Genomic DNA, 17,815 nt, shown 5'->3' with positions numbered 1-17,815 from the left:
TATACTACTGTGAACATTGTGTTGTGAGCATGTAACCAGTAAGTGTTGATATTATATAGGGTGTGTGGGGTGTGATGTTGATATATACTACTGTGAACATTATGCTGTGAACATTATGCTTTGAACATGTAACCAGTAAGTGTTGATATTATGTAGGGTATGTGTGATGTGATGTGTTTTTTGGAGATATTAATCAGTAATTCGAAGCAGTTGGTTGTTTGGTTCGGTTTTGTGTATTTTGTTACAATTTCTGTAATTATGTTTTTTATTATGGTTGTGAAAAGGCTTGTTTTATCTGGTTTGCTAATATTCGTTTCTTGGAATGTGGTGCTTTTTTCTTGTGGATTTTGTGTTTGTGTTAAGGTATTTTTATCCTGAGTAATAATGTTCTGTTCTTGCTGTTTGTGGGGTTCTTTTCCTTTTAACATTTCTGCATATGTGGTTTTAGTTGTTTTATTAAATTCTGTTCACATGTCTATTTTTGGTAGTCTCTTTGTATTTGGTTGATTCTGTTCTGTTGAGGGTGTTCTTATCTGTTAAATACGTTGTTTTATTTGTTTGTATTTATCACATCGTTTATAGTTGGCTGTGTGGGTTTGACCACAGTTACAACATTTGGGTGTTTCTTTATCTTTTTTACACTGGTTGATATGGTGTTCCCACGCACAGCCGCAGCACCTCGGTGTTGCTAAGCAGGCTGCAGAAACATGTCCATATCTTTGGCATTTGTAACATTGTGTTACTACAATTGCCGGAGTTTTTTGTTGTTTTACTTGGTATTTTTGATACCAAAGCGTTATTGCATTATTTATTAGTTTTAGAATGTTGTAACTGTTGTCTATGTCTATACGTAGAAGATTAGTGGGTTCCTGTGTTTTCTTTGAGATTATTCGCTGTATATTAGTATGTGGAATGCCTTGTTCGTCTAAAGTTTGTGTAATCGATTCAAGGTTTATGGTTTGGTGAACCCTCTTACTACAATGGCTTTAGGCTGCGGCTTACTTCCTGGCAGGAGGATTTTAATTTTGCCTGGTTTGAAAACATCTGCTGGCCACTTTTTTACTAATCTGTTTAGGTCAGCAGCGTCTTGTCCTTGAACAAGGACACCGCCTCTGGGCAGACGCTTGATATTTACAATAGTTACGTGCGGCTTGCAGCGTTTAACCTCTGTCGCAAGTAGGGGTTGGTTGTACTGGCCTGGAATACCTTCTATTATGATTGAGAATTGTGGTGGTGTTTTTGTGCCATATAGTTACTTATTTTTTGTTCTTTCTGTTATGTTTTTCTTTTTGATGTGACTGTAACAAAGCCTTTAGGTTCCTTTTTAGCTATAGTACATAGCGCTAATAATGGTGAACTAGTTAAATTACTTTTCGATTTGCCACCAACAAGACTTGACTTACTTGTTTTCCGTATATCCTGATCGTCCTCGGTACTTTTTCCGTCTGCCATAGTTTGTCCTGGTCTGATTTTAGTCTCCAGGTGAGATCTTGAGCACGGTTCCCGCTCTGCTGTCGGTGATTTCTTCAGGTGTCCGCCGCTGTAGTAGTAGTCTTTGTAGTCAACCACACTGGTAATGTGTTATATATTGTTTCAGCTGTATTAGTTGGGGGAAGCCTATCTATTCAATCTTTCCTTTTTAGCGTTGACAAATTAGCCGTCCCTAATTTAGCAATGTGAGACTAGAGGGAAGGCAGCTAATAACCACCACCCACTGCTAACTCTTAGGCTATTCTTTTACCAATGAATAGTGATTGATCGTTACATTATAACGCTCCCAAAGCTGAAAGGGCGATCATGTTTGGTGTGACGAGATTCAAACCTACGATCCTTAGATTACGAGTTGATCTCCCAAACCACTTGACCATATCAAGGGGAATTCTCTAAGTGTCGCTCTTGTCTCTAGGTTGGATGACGTCAGTATGTGGTTGCGTGCTGCATATATGGTTTCGTATTTTTTAATGAAGTAGTTATATTGTTCATAGAGTCTTGCTATCTGTGTAGCTTTACAAACATTTTTCATTCTTCATCTGATGTAAGCTGCCCTTCTGAAATGGCAGTGTTCATGTTATATAGGGATAGAAAGGATCGCAGTCTAAGTAACAGTCTGTGTCTTTCTAGGACATGGTGGTTTGACGTATGTTACCTGATCATGGGTATTATTACCAAGAATTGAGGCACTTATATCAGAGACTTGGTGCGTGTATTCAAGAACTGGAGAAATTTGTTAAAGAAAGACATCTCTCAAAGTGTCTAGAAATTGTCATCACATAAAGAAATTCATCAAGGTTGAAGCAGATTAACAAAGGGAAGATATTAGTGATACAGTTGTTCATTGAATTCAAAGGTGTTCACAGTAAGTACGAGTTGCGTTAGTTTACACAGGGTTTCAGTGTCTTAAAAAAATTAGAATATCTTATTCAGACAGCGTTTCAAAGTTGGTATCTTCAACCTTCTTTATTGACTGTTTCACTAACATTAAGACGTATATCTTCAACCTTCTTCATTCACATTATGATGTATATCTTCAACTTTCTTCATTAACATTAAGACGTATATCTTCAACTTTCTTCATTAACATTAAGACGTAATCTTCAACTGTCTTTATTAACTGTATCATTAACATTAAGACGTAATCTTCAACTGTCTTTATTAACTGTATCATTAACATTAAGACGTAATCTTCACCTTTCTTTATTAACTGTTTCACTAACATTAAGACGTATATCTTTTTTCATTAACTGTTTCACTAACATTAAGACGTATATCTTTTTTCATTAACTGTTTCACTAACATTAAAACGTATATCTTCAACCTTCTTTATTAACTGTTTCACTAAATTAAGACGTATATCTTCAACCTTCTTTATTAACTGTTTCACTAAATTAAGACGTATATCTTCAACCTTCTTTATTAACTGTTTCACTAAATTAAGACGTATATCTTCAACCTTCTTCATTAAGACGTATATCTTCAACCTTCTTCATTAACTGTTTCACTAACATTAAGACGTATATCGTTTTTCATTAACTGTTTCACTAACACTGAGACGTATTTCTTCATCATTAATTGTCTCTCTAATACTCAGACGTATATATTCAGCATTCTATCGACGGCGAAAATGTAGCGTCTTTAAACCTTAACTTTGTGGAATACCGTAACTCAATGGTTATTTTCAAAACTACTTGTAGTTATTACGAGTTTTATTTTTAATTTCAAACGTAATTTTGTGGAAAACAATTGTGTGAGTGGAGTTTTTCAGTCAACGTCTCATTACTATTAACTATCTCTCTACGATTAATATTTACATTGTATAGTTGGATACAAGGAACATCCAGACAAGAAAACGTTACGTTACTGTAAAATGTGCTGGCCAGATGTCCAGCAAGTGATTTAGATCTCAGAATGTAAGATATATTATAGCCACTATTTACACATCGTTTGTAGAATAGAGACGAATTTACGAACTTTTTCTGAGTCAGTCCACCTATCAAGCTGTGTTTTATGTTGTTCATAATGGCACTTAAGTGTCAAGATAAAAAAAAAAAACAGCGCTATTTCTCTTGAGTGTATGTTTAAATTTACGACTGGCCCAAGTGTTATTTTATCATTATTCAGAAGAAAAAGGCAAATTTCTTCTAAAGAAATCTAGTGCACCTGCTCTTAACTGACGTAATAACATTTTCAGTTATTTATGGGTTGCTAACACTTATTTGGATAGAAGAAAACAGTGTTTTGTTTGACGTGTTATACAAAATCGAAGGAGTGTAATATTCAGTTTTTATGTGTAAGTTTACATGCACAGTTATGTTTTACCATGAGACAACTCTTGATATTACACAGACAGTATAAATCATGCCACAAAATTGTACAAAACTGGAAGCAGATGCCGATTTTCCTGACCGTTAAATACGTACTGGAAAGCAATTTTTTCCTTACTTATTAACTATTAGTGACTGGTTTTTAACAGTTCAAGTCTTGATGAAAAGTACGATACGCTGTTCTGGTTTCATTTTATTTATTTTCAATAAGGCAACGTCGTTTGTTTTTCAGGTTTAGTGTTTAGGTTCTACAATTTAACTGTACATAAGAAGTTTGAAATCAATTCTTCGAATCTTAAAACTACTTTAAAAATCTCAATAAACATATAAATTGATTAAAATACAAAATCGTAACGTATATGTCAGCAGCGAAGTATAGACCAAAGAAATACTTTTATCTAAAATGAATACTTGTGAAGGAGCAATATATTTATATCTTCAACGACTTAACATGAACCTGGTATTGGGTTCCCTGAACGTGAATTTAGAGATGAGACGATCATTAATACAAACACAAAGGAAAGAACATATCTGCAGAATAATATATTATAAAGGACTGTAACTTGTTTTACCTAAGGATGCTACACATAAGGATGATTTCGTTCAGTTTTGTAATTTTCAAACATGACTTTATGTTTGTTTTAGGCTAATGCTCAGTACAGTGTCTGAAAGTAAACTTGAATTTCTCGTTCGAATTACGTGTGGTTGAGTTCTTGTAGATTTTATGGTTGAGCTGTTTGCCGTGTAAAGAAAGAATACTGATATAAATTTATTGTAATGAAACTTCAGCAACAAAAGGTTGTTTTTGTGCTTTTTTTAATTAAGTGAGAATTTCTGAGATGAATCTAAGTTGAAAGATAGTTTGATATAATATAGTAATATTAGAAAATTAATCGTGCGAACACTGGTAGTATATATTAAAATCAATAACCACCAAAAAATACAGCGTATTTAAAGTAACGAGAAAACAGCATAAGATCAAGAATTCTAAGAGGACAGACTGTCTTAGAGGCAGTTTAAGGATTATCTAAAACTACGTACTTTAGTTTGGTTTGTTTTTAATTTCGCGTAAAGCTACACGAGGGATATCTGCTCAAGCCGTCCCTAATTTAGCAGTGTAAAACAATAGGGAAGGCGGCTATTCATCACCACCCACCGCCAACTCTTGGGCTACTCTTTTATCAACTAATAGTGGGATTGATCGTAACATTATAACGCCGCCATGGCTGAAAGGGCGAACATGTTTGGTGTAAAGGGGATTCGAACCCGCGACCCTCGGATTACGAGTCGAACGCCTTAACCCACCTGGCCATGCCGGGCAAAAACTATCTGAACCATACCTGTTATAAAGTAACACTATCCACTGTTTAGTGAATATAGAAGTTATATAGTGTTGTATTTCAGAAATGTTTATCATTGCAGTAAACATTTTCAACCCATGTATATAGAATTACATAGTCTACTATCTGTTAAACTATATTTTATTGACACTTCAGAATAACTAAATAGTGACATCTGGCGATATTTCAAGGTTTCTCAGGCAATTCCCTCTTCATAAGTTATTAACCCTACATCTGTCCAGCTTTTAATAAATGAATTGTAATAAAATTTTCTAGATATTACTATATATAACTGTATATTATTATATATTACTATATATTACTGTAGATTACCGTATATTACTATACATTAATGTATATTGCTCTATATTACTATATGTTACTGTATATTATCACTATATATTATTACTTTATATTACTATATATTATTGTACGTTACCATGTATTACTGTATATTATTACTTTATATTATTGTATACCACTATATATTATTGTGTATTACTCTATATATTGCTATATATTACTGTATATTACTATGTATTACAGTATATTACCATATATTATATAATTATTCTATAAATGAGAAATATTTGAGTGTTGAAATGTGTGTTAGGGAACTTACTTCATAGGTTTGTAATGATACCAGTGTATTATATAATAACTATAGCACACAACACCAAAAGTTTAGGAAATTATTTGAGAAGCGATATTTTCGATTTACCTATTTAGAAACACTACCTTACAAAGAGTTAGTTGATGTTACTCGTGTCTGTTATTTTAATCTTTGTTTGTTTTCTCTAAGTCACAGCCAAACTATCCAAAATAATATAATAAATACAAATACATTTTTCTTTGTGAATGTATTATCGTGATGACGTTTAGAGCACGACTCTCATGTTTTAAATATTGTGTGATAAAACATGTTTTTACTTAGTTCATGGTTTACTAATTCTTTGATAAAACATGTTTTTACTTAGTTCATGGTTTACTAATTCTTTGATAAAACATGTTTTTACTTAGTTCATGGTTTACTCATTCTTTGATAAAACATGTTTTTACTTAGTTCATGGTTTACTCATTCTTTGATAAAACATGTTTTTACTTAGTTCATGGTTTACTCATTCTTTGACAAAACAAGTTTTTTCTTGGTGTAAATTTTACTGATTGTGTAAAAGAACATGTTTTTACTTAGTTCATGGTTTACTCATTCTTTGACAAAACAAGTTTTTTCTTGGTGTAAATTTTACTGATTGTGTAAAAGAACATGTTTTTACTTAGTACATGTTTTACTGATTGTGTAATGGGCCATGTTTTTACTTAGTACATGTTTTACTGATTGTGTAATGGACCTTGTTTTTACTTAGTACATGTTTTACTGATTGTGTAATGGACCTTTTTTTTACTTAGTACATGTTTTACTGATTGTGTAATGGACCATGTTTTTACTTAGTACATGTCTTACTGATTGTGTAATGGACCTTGTTTTTACTTAGTACATGTTTTACTGATTGTGTAATGGACCTTTTTTTTACTTAGTACATGTTTTACTGATTGTGTAATGGACCATGTTTTTACTTAGTACATGTCTTACTGATTGTGTAATGGACCTTGTTTTTACTTAGTACATGTTTTAATGATTGTGTATTGGACCTTGTTTTTACTTAGTACATGTTTTACTGATTGTGTAATAGACCATGTTTTTACTTAGTACATGTTTTACTGATTGTGTAATGGACCATGTTTTTACTTAGTACATGTTTTAATTGTGTAATGGACCATGTTTTTACTTAGTACATGTTTCACTGATTGTGTAATGGGCCTTGTTTTTACTTAGTACATGTTTTACTGATTGTGTAATGGACCTTGTTTTTACTTAGTACATGTTTTACTGATTGTGTAATGGACCATGTTTTTACTTAGTACATGTTTCACTGATTGTGTAATGGGCCTTGTTTTTACTTAGTACATGTTTTACTGATTGTGTAATGTACCTTGTTTTTACTTAGTACATGTCTTACTGATTGTGTAATGGACTTGTTTTTACTTAGTACATGTTTTAATGATTGTGTAATGGACCTTGTTTTTACTTAGTACATGTTTTACTGATTGTGTAATAGACCATGTTTTTACTTAGTACATGTTTTACTGATTGTGTAATGGACCATGTTTTTACTTAGTACATGTTTTAATTGTGTAATGGACCATGTTTTTACTTAGTACATGTTTTAATGATTGTGTAATGTACCTTGTTTTTACTTAGTTCATGGTTTACTAATTCTTTGATAAAACATGTTTTTACTTAGTTCATGGTTTACTCATTCTTTGATAAAACATGTTTTTACTTAGTTCATGGTTTACTCATTCTTTGATAAAACATGTTTTTACTTAGTTCATGGTTTACTCATTCTTTGACAAAACAAGTTTTTTCTTGGTGTAAATTTTACTGATTGTGTAAAAGAACATGTTTTTACTTAGTTCATGGTTTACTCATTCTTTGACAAAACAAGTTTTTTCTTGGTGTAAATTTTACTGATTGTGTAAAAGAACATGTTTTTACTTAGTACATGTTTTACTGATTGTGTAATGGGCCATGTTTTTACTTAGTACATGTTTTACTGATTGTGTAATGGACCTTGTTTTTACTTAGTACATGTTTTACTGATTGTGTAATGGACCTTTTTTTACTTAGTACATGTTTTACTGATTGTGTAATGGACCATGTTTTTACTTAGTACATGTCTTACTGATTGTGTAATGGACCTTGTTTTACTTAGTACATGTTTTACTGATTGTGTAATGGACCTTTTTTTACTTAGTACATGTTTTACTGATTGTGTAATGGACCATGTTTTTACTTAGTACATGTCTTACTGATTGTGTAATGGACCTTGTTTTACTTAGTACATGTTTTAATGATTGTGTATTGGACCTTGTTTTTACTTAGTACATGTTTTACTGATTGTGTAATAGACCATGTTTTACTTAGTACATGTTTTACTGATTGTGTAATGGACCATGTTTTTACTTAGTACATGTTTTAATTGTGTAATGGACCATGTTTTTACTTAGTACATGTTTCACTGATTGTGTAATGGGCCTTGTTTTTACTTAGTACATGTTTTACTGATTGTGTAATGGACCTTGTTTTTACTTAGTACATGTTTTACTGATTGTGTAATGGACCATGTTTTACTTAGTACATGTTTCACTGATTGTGTAATGGGCCTTGTTTTTTACTTAGTACATGTTTTACTGATTGTGTAATGTACCTTGTTTTACTTAGTACATGTCTTACTGATTGTGTAATGGACTTGTTTTTACTTAGTACATGTTTTAATGATTGTGTAATGGACCTTGTTTTTACTTAGTACATGTTTTACTGATTGTGTAATAGACCATGTTTTTACTTAGTACATGTTTTACTGATTGTGTAATGGACCATGTTTTTACTTAGTACATGTTTTAATTGTGTAATGGACCATGTTTTTACTTAGTACATGTTTTAATTGTGTAATGGACCATGTTTTTACTTAGTACATGTTTTAATGATTGTGTAATGTACCTTGTTTTTACTTAGTACATGTTTTACTGATTGTGTGATGGACCATGTTTTTACTTAGTACATGTTTTAATTGTGTAATGGACCATGTTTTTACTTAGTACATGTTTTAATTGTGTAATGGACCATGTTTTCACTTAGTACATGTTTTACTGATTGTGTAATGGACCATGTTTTTACTTAGTACATGCCTTACTGATTGTGTAATAGACCATGTTTTTACTTAGTACATGTTTTACTGATTGCTTAACAAAAACGTGTTACTTGTTTGTCAACAAGTTTTTACTTGATTCATGTTTTCAGCAATTTTTTAGGTTTTGTAATTTTTAATATCAATAATTCGATCTGTTTTTCCTTTCATGTAAACACGTACTGTTGTGAATTATATTTAATTACAATAATACTTTGCGGTCTCATCATTTCTGTAACTTGTGTGTATTTTATGATATTTTATATCATGACATTGGGTACGAATCAATGTTGTGATATCATTTTCTTATACATGTGTGTGTGTGTTGTTAGAATTACACAAAGAGACATCACAACACGAAAATTCCATATTTTATGTAGAACATGATGAAATTTCACTAATTTCTGTGTACGTATTATTAAAGTTAAAACAATCAGTATGCCTCAGACGTTACCCGAACCTCAGTCAATAGTGTGGCTTTTGCTCCGAATCCACACGAACGTGCACAGCTCGACAAACAACATAATTCTTTTATACAAATGGAGCGTGAAGTTATCACGTTCCGTCAAAAGGAACATTTGATGGAACTATATGAAAGCTCTATGTCACTATCAGACCAGCTCCAGCTGCTAATGGAACACTTCTAACAATCCAGCAGTCTTCTCACGGTCCTCATGAAGACGAGCTACAGTGTATCTTCGTCACGGCACGTGATAGGCCCAGGAGTTTATCTTATTTTGTTCTTAAGTCACGAACGCGAAAGCCATTGCGTGTGTTTTAGCTTCTTCATGGATCGATTGTAGTCATTTAAATTTTATAGATACGGGATGGAGGAGATAAAAACCTTTAACTGCTTTTAAACTAAAATAAAGGATTCATAAACAACTTTCTACTTGCTTGTGAGTAGAACAGAAATTATTCTGATTTCCGTCCATATGACAGTCAATTAGCTGAGGAGTTTTCAGAGCTATGTCTTCAACTTCTTAACGTCAGTACATTCAGTAACTAAATTAGAACAGGTTATATCGTTACCACGTAAGTCATGCTGGTGTTCGTTGAGTGATTAAACTAGGACAGGTTATACCGTTACCACTTAAGTTATGCTGGTGTTCGTTGAGTGATTAAACTAGAGCAAGTTATACCGTTACCACGTAAGTTATGCTGGTGTTCGTTGAGTAATTAAACTAGAGCAGGCTATACCGTTACCACTTAAGTCATGCTGTTGTTTGTTGAGTGATTAAACTAGCACAGGTTATACGGTTACCACGTAAGTCATGCTGGTGTTCCTCAGATCATCCCTGTTTCAGCCCTGTTCCCTTCCCACACTCACCATTTAGCGTGCAGCCTCACTATTATTCCAGTATGTTAATATCAAATGAATCTCGAAGTCTAATAATTAATACTGGTGTGAGAACGTGAAAATAAATCTAATGTCTTATTTTTTTGTTATCAGTAAACTAACACATCTTATCATGGTTGTTTATTAACTTCCGGTTTGTATTGGGTTGAGGAATAATTCGTGAGCGTTTTCTCAAGTTAACAAAATATATTCATAAATGAAACGCTTTCGCAAAATATTTCATGTCATTTGGTAGATAATTTTTTGCTCTAATAGATGGTGTGTTTGATTTTCATATGTCTTTAATTTTTGCTTTCAATTTCAGCTCATTAAATGGAATGTCAAGTGGACAAAATCGAGCATTTTCGACACCATCTGCTTTTCGCATTTGATTTCTTGCAATTTCGTTTAAAACAATGCATACTATATACCTAGGTATTACATGAAATAAAGTATCATAATAAATGTTTTGGGTGTAATGTGTTCATGCACTGAAGTATTGTATAGTCTTGCATGTAATGCTTGAATGAAATTATTTAAAAACGCTCACGAATTATTCCTCAACCTAATAAACAACAAAAGGAATAAGAAACAACATATTATGGATTTAATGTATTTGTATACTGTTTATAAGGTTATTTATCTGTTTAAAGTCAGCTAATTTTTGGAGTATTTTCAAGAAATAAAATGTAATTCATTCTATATTCTAAAGTAGGCTGAAGAAAATCTGTAACTTCCTTTACTAGATATATATGTTTCATAGATAAATATATAATCTGTTACTTCCTTTACTAGATATATATGTTTCATAGATAAATATATAATCTGTTACTTCCTTTACTAGATATATATGTTTCATAGATAAATATATAATCTGTAACTTCCTTTACTAGATATATATGTTTCATAGATAAATATATAATCTGTTACTTCCTTTACTAGATATATATGTTTCATAGATAAATATATAATCTGTTACTTCCTTTACTAGATATATATGTTTCATAGATAAATATATAATCTGTAACTTCCTTTACTAGATATATATGTTTCATAGATAAATATATAATCTATAACTTCCTTTACTAGATATATATGTTTCATAGATAAATATATAATCTGTATCTTCCTTTACTAGATATATATGTTTCATAGATAAATATATAATCTATAACTTCCTTTACTAGATATATATGTTTCATAGATAAACATATAATCTGTAACTTCCTTTACTAGATATATATGTTTCATAGATAAATATATAATCTGTAACTTCCTTTACTAGATATATATGTTTCATAGATAAATATATAATCTATAACTTCCTTTACTAGATATATATGTTTCATAGATAAATATATAATCTGTATCTTCCTTTACTAGATATATATGTTTCATAGATAAATATATAATCTATAACTTCCTTTACTAGATATATATGTTTCATAGATAAACATATAATCTGTAACTTCCTTTACTAGATATATATGTTTCATAGATAAATATATAATCTGTAACTTCCTTTACTAGATATATATGTTTCATAGATAAACATATAATCTGTAGCTTCCTTTACTAGATATATATGTTTCATAGATAAATATATAATCTGTAACTTCCTTTACTAGATATATATGTTTCATAGATAAACATATAATCTGTAACTTCCTTTACTAGATATATATGTTTCATAGATAAATATATAATTTATAACTTCCTTTACTAGATATATATGTTTCATAGATAAATATATAATCTGTAACTTCCTTTACTAGATATATATGTTTCATAGATAAACATATAATCTGTAACTTCCTTTACTAGATATATATGTTTCATAGATAAACATATAATCTATAACTTCCTTTACTAGATATATATTTTCATAGATAAATATATAATCTGTAACTTCCTTTACTAGATATATATGTTTCATAGATAAATATATAATCTGTAACTTCCTTTACTAGATATATATGTTTCATAGATAAATATATAATCTGTAACTTCCTTTACTAGATATATATGTTTCATAGATAAATATATAATTTATAACTTCCTTTACTAGATATATATGTTTCATAGATAAATATATAATCTATAACTTCCTTTACTAGATATATATGTTTCATAGATAAATATATAATCTGTATCTTCCTTTACTAGATATATATGTTTCATAGATAAATATATAATCTATAACTTCCTTTACTAGATATATATGTTTCATAGATAAACATATAATCTGTAACTTCCTTTACTAGATATATATGTTTCATAGATAAATATATAATCTGTATCTTCCTTTACTAGATATATATGTTTCATAGATAAATATATAATCTATAACTTCCTTTACTAGATATATATGTTTCATAGATAAATGTATAATCTATAACTTCCTTTACTAGATATATATGTTTCATAGATAAATATATAATCTGTAACTTCCTTTACTAGATATATATGTTTCATAGATAAACATATAATCTCTCACTTCTTTTACTAGATATATATGTTTCATAGATAAATAAATAATCTATAACTTCCTTTACTAGATATATATGTTTCATAGATAAACATATAACCTAGAACTTGTTTTTACTTGATACATGTGTTCCAAAGGTAAATAAGATTTATAATCTAGAATGTTTTGTGCAAGAACCTTTGCCGTAGAAATGTGTTCAGAATATTGGAACAGTAGATGTGCCATATGAATCAGGGTAAAATCCAAGTTTTCAACAGACAAGAATATCCAACACTAGTCCATCTATTTTCACTCTAGTGCATCTGTACAGAACTAAGTACATCAATCCACAAGCAGTCCCGACATAGCTCTCTCCAAATGTCTAAAACTAAGAAACTAGGATATTGCTGTATAGTGTAAGATGACAGACAACACAACTAATAAAGTATTTATGTTTTCCAAGATATTTTATTACCTTGATGTCTTCAGTAACGGTCAATCAATGTTTCTTAATTTTGTTTTGAATTTCGTGCAAAGCTGCACGAGGGCTACCTGCGCTTCAATCAATCAAAGTTTCTGGCTTTCTTATAATGCCACAACTTAATGCCATCTTACAAAGTGACGAATGAAAAATAGTTCTAGTTATTTATGTGTATTTTCTTTACGTCAACTTTATCACACATTATAAGTTATTAAATCCTTCTCTCTAGTAGCACATAAACATTGTGTAGCTTTGTGCTTAGAATTACAAAATAAACATAAAAATTAAACAAAGCAAACCTCATATGTGCTTTCCTAACTGCATATAAAGCAAACAGTACCAGTACATATGGTCAAGTTTAATATTTATATGTTAAACAGTACACAAGACACTGGGATCTACACGTTTATATGTTGAACAGTACATAATACACTGGGATCTACACGTTTATATATTGAACAGTACATAATACACTGGGATCTACACATTTATATGTTGAACATTATATAATACACTGGGATTTACAAGTTTATATGTTGAATAATACATAATAAATTGGAATCCTGTACCCTTCTTACTTATAACAAGTATATAATCACATTAGAATCTTATTCGTGTCGTACTGAGATGACCAGTACCCTTCTTACTTATAACAAGTATATAATCACATTAGAATCTTATTGCTGTCGTACTGAGATGACCAGTACCCTTCTTACTTATAACAAGTATATAATCACATTAGAATCTTATTGCTGTCTTACTGAGATTACCTGTACCCTTCTTACTTATAACAAGTATATAATCACATTAGAATCTTATTGGTGTCGTACTGAGATGACCTGTACCCTTCTTACTTATAACAAGTATATAATCACATTAGAATCTTATTGGTGTCGTACTGAGATGACCTGTACCCTTCTTACTTATAACAAGTATATAATCACATTAGAATCTTATTGCTGTCGTACTGAGATGACCAGTACCCTTCTTACTTATAACAAGTATATAATCACATTAGAATCTTATTGCTGTCGTACTGAGATGACCAGTACCCTTCTTACTTATAACAAGTATATAATCACATTAGAATCTTATTGCTGTCGTACTGAGATGACCAGTACCCTTCTTACTTATAACAAGTATATAATCACATTAGAATCTTATTCGTGTCGTACTGAGATGACCAGTACCCTTCTTACTTATAACAAGTATATAATCACATTAGAATCTTATTGGTGTCGTACTGAGATGACCTGTACCCTTCTTACTTATAACAAGTATATAATCACATTAGAATCTTATTGGTGTCGTACTGAGATGACCTGTACCCTTCTTACTTATAACAAGTATATAATCACATTAGAATCTTATTGCTGTCTTACTGAGATGACCAGTACCCTTCTTACTTATAACAAGTATATAATCACATTAGAATCTTATTCGTGTCGTACTGAGATGACCTGTACCCTTCTTACTTATAACAAGTATATAATCACATTAGAATCTTATTCGTGTCGTACTGAGATGACCTGTGCCCTTCTTACTTATAACAAGTATATAATCACATTAGAATCTTATTGGTGTCGTACTGAGATGACCTGTACCCTTCTTACTTATAACAAGTATATAATCACATTAGAATCTTATTCGTGTCGTACTGAGATGACCAGTACCCTTCTTACTTATAACAAGTATATAATCACATTAGAATCTTATTCGTGTCGTACTGAGATGACCAGTACCCTTCTTACTTATAACAAGTATATAATCACATTAGAATCTTATTCGTGTCGTACTGAGATGACCTGTACCTTTCTTACTTATAACAAGTATATAATCACATTAGAATCTTATTGCTGTCGTACTGAGATGGCCAGTTCCCTTCCTACTTATAACAAGTATATAATCCCTTTCAGGTCTTATTGGTGTCGTACTGAGATGACCAGTACCTTAACTACTTATGACAAGTGTATAATTACTTTAGGGTCGTATTGGTGTCGTACTGAGATGACCAGTACCTTCCCTGCTTAAGTCATATGTTTCATGATTCATTTTTCCGTTTCTGTTTCTCCTGTTCTCTAAGTTATATATATCACATTAAGCCCAAAAATTATTATCGTTGAAAACCTTAGAACAAGATATTTTCAGTCTGGCCTCAGTTTACTTCATAACAATTGTAAACAGTTTGGAATTTATTGAATTCCGTCTAAAAATGCTCAGTCGTACAGATAACCAAAGTGGAGAAAATGGTTCTCGCTTTCTGTTCGAATCACGTGAACGATGTACTTGGATCAGCATTAGTCCAAGGACTTAAAACTGAGATTCGCTGGGCTAAGAGAATAACTACTCGAACAAGCAGCTGCCATTTTTGATAGCTACTATGGGTTTTTAACACTTGTAATGTGTATAGCAATCAATATTGACATAAAGTCCAGCTCACCTTCGTATGGAAACATTTTGTCTTATTTATCGTTTGGAAGCTGCTTAAACTATCCAGTTTATAGTTTAAGTTTTCTTCTGATTATAATACAAAAACAAGTTATTTAGTTTTGTAATACATTATGCGACTTTAATCTTAGTTTATATATATTCTTATATTAAATACTGAACATCACAAAATTAAATATTTTCGGACAGTACACAAGACCGTAGTTCAGTTACGACATTTACAGCGAAATTTAGTGACTACTCAACTAACATTGACATTTGTAATATTCTGAATCATATTGCCCGGGGTGGCTAAGGTTAAGGCACTTGACTCGTAATCCGAGGGTCGCGGGTTCGAATCCCCGTCATACCAAACATGCTCGCCCTTTCAACCATGGGAGCGTTGTAATGTGACGGTGAATCCCACTATTCGTCGGTAAAAGAGTAGCCCAAGAGTTGGCGCTGGGTGGTGATGACTAGCTGCCTTCCCTCTAGTCTTATACTGCTAAATTAGGGACGGCTAGCGCAGATAGCCCTCGAGTATCTTTGCGCGAAATTCAAAAACGAACAAACTGAATCATATGTCTTGTTTTGTATATAATAACATTAATGAGTCATTAGTGACGTTGCAAGATGTTTGATGACAAAATAAGATGTATTATTAAGATACCTTCCACACAATAAACCCTCGAACATTTTTTTGTTATTATTTACGTTTTTCACAAACTACACTTTTAAGTAATTACAGAAGGCTGTTATTAGTAAAGCGGTCAATATAAAGGTTTATATTTCCCGTCGAACGTCTGTACGTTTTAAAGCTGTACGTGGAACTTGCGCTAAGTTTTTGATTTGCGCTTTAAAGTTACTGAACTGAGAATGAAAAGTCCACTGACGTCACTGGTTTCCCCAGGCTAAGAACTCGGTTACATTGGACGTTACACGAAACTGGTGAATTTTGAAGGGACCGTTTAATAACGTGTTGGTTGCATTTCAAACAAGTTCGTTTCAGTTTTGTTTGTGTAAGATTAACAATAAAATAGCAATCCACATTTTGAGAAACAGATCTGAGTTGTTTGTAAATCAGTGAGAAGCTAAGAAAAGAATAAACCTCTGACGAATTTTAAATAATATATTTAGGTTATTTCTATTTACTTCCCTCTGTCTAATCTGTTTTATAAATATCAGTTTATCACGTGTCTGCCTTTCGTCATTTATTTCTCTTTTTACTTTCGTGTGTCTGTCTCTCTGGTCGGTTATATGTTTGTGCCTGTCTATTTATATCTATTTAACTCTCTGTCAATTTCTCTTATAATCGAATGCTCATCTAAAAGACGCATAATTTAATTACCACTTTGTTTGAGTTTTCCCATGCACGCTAATAAATTAATGTAACAAAAACGTGTTATAAAACTATGTGGTAATTTATTTAACTTGTTAATATATCCTCAGAGGAGGATAACATTACATTATATATAACGGTCGTTACAGCGGTGGTTGTGTTTTAAACTGATACTCTGTAACTTCAAGTCGTTGGAAATTGCTTATGAGTTTTCTATAATGTGTACTATTTAATAATATGTGTATTGTTATTAATATGTAAACAATTTGTTTGAAAGCACGTTCTAAGACGATGAGAAAAACAGGAATTTTTAAAGTTTTTTAGTACTTTAATTTATATCTACGCCGAGAGGATTTAAAGCCACAAGGTTTGATTTTATTCCCCGCGCAAAGTTACATGAGGGCTATCTGCGCTAGGCGTTCCTAATATCACAGTGTAAGGCTAGGAGGAAGGCATTTCGTTTCGTGACTCGTCCACAAGAGGGCTTACTAGCTAGCTGCCAGATGTAACAGTACTCTGTCTGATCGTAAATAATTTTCACTCATAACGTAGTGTCTTCTACGCGCCAGGAAAGAGTTATTACAATTCGACCCGGCTTAGACTTACAGAAGATAGTTATTGTTGTAGGAGTTTCTTTCCTTCGCACCATATTAACTTTTCCAATATCCATGTAAATGTCTGCAGTGCAGAGCTAACAGTATAGAATGAAGGAAACCCAGGACTTATATCAGATGCTAAGAAAGGTCGTTTGTTTCTTCACACTTCACGAAAAACCACTTAAAGAACTGAACAGAACTACTCTCTGCGCAGGTGCTGTAGTGTTCTGTGCTACAAAACTTTAGCGAACTCTCT

General features: G+C 31.6%; 1 protein-coding gene across 2 annotated transcripts in view; it reads left to right on the top strand.

Moving 5' to 3' along the window:
- Nucleotides 1-17,815, top strand: part of LOC143224345 (complexin-like) — a 269,524-nt gene that overhangs the window by 212,394 nt on the left and 39,315 nt on the right. The window contains exon 1 of one of the 2 annotated variants that reach the window (XM_076452735.1): nucleotides 1,180-2,356. The exons of the other annotated variant lie outside the window; for it this stretch is intronic. The gene's annotated coding sequence lies outside the window, so the exon portion shown is untranslated. Of the gene's footprint in view, nucleotides 1-1,179; nucleotides 2,357-17,815 lie in introns of those variants that run through there. 2 annotated transcript variants of the gene reach the window in all.

This window comes from Tachypleus tridentatus, chromosome 8 (assembly GCF_004210375.1).
Source record: "Tachypleus tridentatus isolate NWPU-2018 chromosome 8, ASM421037v1, whole genome shotgun sequence".
Classification (NCBI taxonomy): domain Eukaryota; kingdom Metazoa; phylum Arthropoda; class Merostomata; order Xiphosura; family Limulidae; genus Tachypleus; species Tachypleus tridentatus.
This window is presented reverse-complemented; position numbering and strand designations above follow the sequence as displayed.